Raw genomic sequence first — 5,344 nt, forward strand, 5'->3', positions numbered from 1 at the left:
GCCTGAGTAATAAATATTTTTATTTAATACATTTTCCTTTAGATTAATTCTTCCATACTCGGGTGTGTATAAAGGAGGGAGCTGAGCGTAATGACCCAAGGAGAACAGGGCATCGGCCTCTGGTCCTATCTCGGTACCCAAGAACCTACCAAGCTCTCGCGAGGCGACATTTAATCCTTTTCTAATGCTCACTTTTATTTTTGCTCCAACCTTCCTTTCTTTGCTTTTTAGCTAGATGCCACCCCTAGGAAGACAAGGCATCAGCCCCTTGTCCCCAAAAACCTACCAAGCCTCCGTAAGGCAATGCACAACTACTCAATGTTTTTTTATTTCTTTCCTTTTTTATTTTTATAGGGGTTAGAACCCACCCCTTTTTACACACCTCTGTATATTTTTATTCTTCAACTATTCAGGATTTTGCTTCTTTGCATATATTTGTTCTGGCAGGCTTTTCTAATTGCCTCACAACTAATAGAATCTCCTAGAATGGCCGCCTAGCAAGTCAGTAGAATAGGGTCACTAGGACTGCCTTCTAAAACAAGTCTTTCAATACCTAACAATGCCTTTAAAGGAGGCAACAACTACTCAGACCTCCCACCGACATACCTAACCTAAACCTCAAACTTCATGCCTTGATTGCCATTCCCCAACAAATGAAAAGAAAGGAACCCCTACCTATACATATATCATTATCTACTTAAAGGAAAAACTCGGAAAGGGGATGAAACCACCTCAGGTTGATAAAGATTATGGAAAGGAAAAACCGAATGATTAAGAACTAAACATTTTAAACTTAATTTTTTCTACCTTTTGCTTTAGCTCTTGTAAAGCTCCCTTTCACATTTGTGATACACTTGCATTGACGTTTCATAATTAGGAGTTGATTTAATTATTGAAACACTCCATTTAGACTAAAATTACTAGCACATTTATTTATTTATATACTTTTTCACACATGAAGAGTTTGTATGCACACTTATTAGGAGGGTTCATTTAGATTTGGATTGGTCTAGGATGGGTATATTACATGCCTATGCTTTAGAGCATGTGGACTCTTTCAATACTCACATAGATGACACCATGAAGTGTAGAATTTGCTCAATGCCTTGATTAGCTATTAAATTATTATTAAAAATGCTTGATTTGTTTTTGGGTCGTCTACTAGGGGAAAGAGGGGCATTTGCAAAAGCATGGGCATGTTTATTTTCTCAAAGATCCTAATATGGTCCTTCAAATGTGAAAGCATGAAAACATTCGTTTCGGTACATAGCTCACAATAGTCCTTCCTATTTGGAATTTTAGTAGTGTAGAACCATTTCTTTTCCCACATTGCATAAGCTACATTTCTTGGACTTTTAGAGTTGATAATGAACCTTCCAATCTTACTTGCATCTCAATAAGCCAAAAAATTAAATATAGCATTGTATGTTCAATGTCATTATAGTAGGAGAAGCTATATAGGTCAAGTTAGTTAATAAATCAATTTGTGGAGTGTCAAGGTTAGGTGGGGCTATCAAAACACTTATAGGTAAGGTCTCTATGTGGCACTTATTAAATCAAGATGAAAGGATAGGGTTAGTGCTAATTTTGATATCAAATTGATTGGTGCAAGTCATAGGCAAGTTGGGTGTTGTAAGCCACAACCCCCATAAGTTATAGGTGAGGAACCAAGTGCAACTTGATGATGTAAGCCTCAATCTATAGGTCATTGGAAATAAAGTAGGGTGTTTCTATTGCAATGGTTGAATCTTAGATTTAGATGTGTTTACTATTGCAGTGCATCATATCTTAAGCTGATGAAGTGTGATGTATATTGCTACCAAAGTGTTATTGGGTCATGATGTAGTGATGCGTTATTTGTCCAAGAGATATTGAGAGGCCTTATGTTGTAGAATAAGGAATGGCGTTTATCCAAAGAAACTTAACTCAAGAATGAAAACATGTTGTAGAATAAGGAATGGCTTTTATCCAAAGACACTTAACTCAAGAATGAAAACATGTATGTAAGAAGGTATGTATGGCACCCACATAGTTCGATATAGTATTGAATTCACTCTTGATGTCATTTGTAAATGTTTTTCATCTTTTGGATAGTTCCTCCTTTCTTTGGATGCCTATCATAGAGAGTGGGAATGGTACAAGTTTTCTTCCATAGCAAAATAGGTAACAATGGTTAACTCGTCCTCACCTAAGAACCTTGATTTTCAAAGGTCATGCACAAGCAATAAACAATTTAGATATGCCTAGTCTAGATATTTATTTTCCATTTTGTTTTGATCACAAATTTTTTCAAAGAATAATCATGTTGAGGTTTCCTCACATCAATTGCATTCTTGTGCATCCATTTGTAGATTACAATGAGACCTTCTAGTTTACTACACCTGTCATTGCAAGGAGGAGAACTCAAAATCTTATGGTCCAACATATGTATGCAAGCACATCATTGGACATTCAAGAGCATTATGGAAAGTGGCTCACATGATATTTATGCTCAAGAGCTTAAGCTATGCGCTTATTGTGTAAGTATGCAACTGCCCAACAAGATGACACATGGAAACTTTATCACTAGTTGACAAATCTCACATCTACTTTCTATTCTTTTACTTGATCTAGTAGCCCAACATTTTTTGCATAAAAGATGGACCACTTGTTTCTCATCACAAACAAAAATGATAATCCAAAGGTCATAAACCATCACTCATCTATTGCACTATGTTCAATAGTGTCTATCTTCAAACCAATTCTTGCACACAATACTCTATATGATCTACATGTCTGTTAATTTTGAAAATGTTTCAAACAAAATTAACAATTTATTCATTGGAGGGAGATTGATGCTTCATAGCCCAATAATATCTTGGACAAACCAATTCTACACATAATAGTCTGGAATTGACATTTTAGTTAGTTTTTCAAATTCTTCAAACAATATTACTGTGGGAGCTTTCACTCAACCGCCAAGACCCTCGGACCGCTTATTGTTTCAAGCGTTCCAAGCCGAGCACTAATGGCTACCTCTCACATAGCCGACGCGCCATCCATATCTACGGGTGTAGTGAGCTTACCTCCATGCCGATTGAGTTACCTCCTCTCCCGCGCACTCCGGTAGCTCCACAATCCAAGTGCAAGCTTCAAGCAAGCTCCATCCTCAAGCTCCATGCTCCAAGCTCCATTGCCGCGAGCAAGACAAGAGAAGAGAAGAGAAGAGAAGAAGAGAGGAGAAGATGGAGAGCTTCTCCTCCCTAGTCCCTCACCCTCACACACTCACTCCCTCACACTCTCACACTCCCTCTCTCAAGCACAAGCTCAAGCAAGCAAGAACAAGAAGAAGAAGAAGAAGAGGAGAGCCACTTTTGGCCACACACAAGAATGAACTTCTCATTCACTTTTCAACTTTATATACAAAACCCTAAATCCCTTTTGGGCGGTCATCCCCTTATCCCCTTTTTTACATGGCCAGTGTCGTGTTGCTGCGCATCCGAGTCGTATACACCTCCATTTCTTTTGTTGTGCATTTGTGTTAATTTCTGCGTGTGATTCATTGTTTGTGTGATGCATTTTGATAATCCGCATCCAATGTATATATTCCCTTAGTGCATGCGTATGATTTTGTTTGGATGCAAGATGTGTGTGTATTAGAAAAATATGAAAAACTGATGCTAAAGGACATTATCAAGCTGATTATTTCAATGATGATCTTTAAGAAATGATGCAGGACATGCATATGACGCCAAACAGGGTGACCTTTGAAATCGTCATTAATGGCTTTGCCAAAGCAAACAGAGTTAAAATGGTGCTGGAACTTCTGGATGAAATGAAGATTATGGTGGTGATGACAATTGCGAAGGCACTTGAGCAAGCAGATGTGCAGTGGAGTAGTTCTCTTGTATTAGGAATTTTAAGATTCCTCAAAAGCACAAAAGCTTCTTGGGTTTTTTTAACTGGTGGAAAGACACTGCTGGACTCATGCTAAAATTGGTTTTCTAATCGCTGTATTGGGACGGGACAGCCTGGTCTCAAAAGGGGTTTTTTTTTAGAATTTTCTGGAAAAGGCCTTCAGGGTAACGTGGGGAGGGAAGACTAATTCTGGAAGGAGCTGCCGGTAAAAAAAAGATACGAAGGGGATAATCCAGGAGGGGAAAAAGAGGGCTTTTGGGAGAAAAACCAAGCATTGAACGACAATGGAAAAAAAGATGCCAATGAATGCTATGGGAATTTTGCTGTGATTTCAGAAGATTACAGGTGGGAGGGGTGTGGATATTGCTGTGAAAGCTTTGGGCAACCAAAAAGAAAACTTTTGTTAAGAACAACCTTAGCAATCAGAGATGGCGGCAGAGCAGTTATTGTCGGGTTAGCCCGGTTTGAAGCAACGGCAGAAGTTGATATGGTTCGCCTTGTCAGGAGACAGGTACGAATCATTGGATCCTATGGAGAAAGAGCAAGGCAAGTCCTTCCAGCTATTGTTGGGCTTACTGAGATGGGGATGCTTGACATAAAATCTACAGTCACAGAAACACAAAAGCTGGAAGATCAGTAGAGGAGCGAACTGTGAGGGGCCGTCTGTGAATCGGAAAGGGAAAAAATGTCTTGCTTGTTCGTGCGGAGTTGAGCTGTGCGAGAACTTGGATACCTTAAGGCTTACACACAGACAGAAGAAGAAGCAACCATCATGTATCTCATGTTTTACACCAACGAGAACGGTGATAAGGTCTATACGCTGCAGAAAGAGTCTCCGCTGGGCACTCCCACTCAATCAGCGCATCCAGCTCGTTTCTCTCCAGATGACAAGTTCTCGAAGCACCATGTTGTATTGAAGAAGCGCTTTGACTTGCTACCCACGCAAGCACCCATGCCAACCTACTAGTTGTCTGATAATACAGCGTGTCTTTGGACATGGTCACTTGGAAGAAGTGGCTGCTGTGTTGGATGGACGATTCACTTATAATATGGCATCTGTGTTGATCTTTTGAAATGGTTTCGCTTTGCGGTGGTTGCCTTGTTTCGATAACAGTGCAAGACTTTCTGGAGTCTGCAGGACCCTGGATGGCAAACCAAAGAACGAAGCATGCATTCTGTGTTGTTTCCTTGATTGTGGACAGCAGATTTCAATAGGACTGTTATACCACGAATGCAACAAGCATCTAATACTACTACTTTTTATCAAACTTAATCAATTGCGAGGCTTTCAGATGGTTCCAATCATCTCGCGGAGAAGTGGCTTTATTCTTGAAGTTGAAAGGCTGTGACTATTCACATAAGTGGAAATTCCTTGGGAGCAACCAGAATGGAGAATTATAACAAATATTGAGCTTCATTTGATCTTCTTGGCAATATTCTTTCTTTC

General features: G+C 39.4%; 1 pseudogene; it reads left to right on the forward strand.

Annotated features, from left to right (window-relative positions):
* Positions 1-4,586: 4,586 nt before the first annotated feature.
* Positions 4,587-5,031, forward strand: LOC148022667 (uncharacterized; annotated as a pseudogene).
* Positions 5,032-5,344: the final 313 nt, after the last annotated feature.

The sequence above is a fragment of the Lygodium microphyllum genome, chromosome 16 (genome assembly GCF_053477565.2).
Source record: "Lygodium microphyllum isolate KBCC chromosome 16, Lygodium_microphyllum_v1.1.10, whole genome shotgun sequence".
In the NCBI taxonomy this organism is placed as follows: domain Eukaryota; kingdom Viridiplantae; phylum Streptophyta; class Polypodiopsida; order Schizaeales; family Lygodiaceae; genus Lygodium; species Lygodium microphyllum.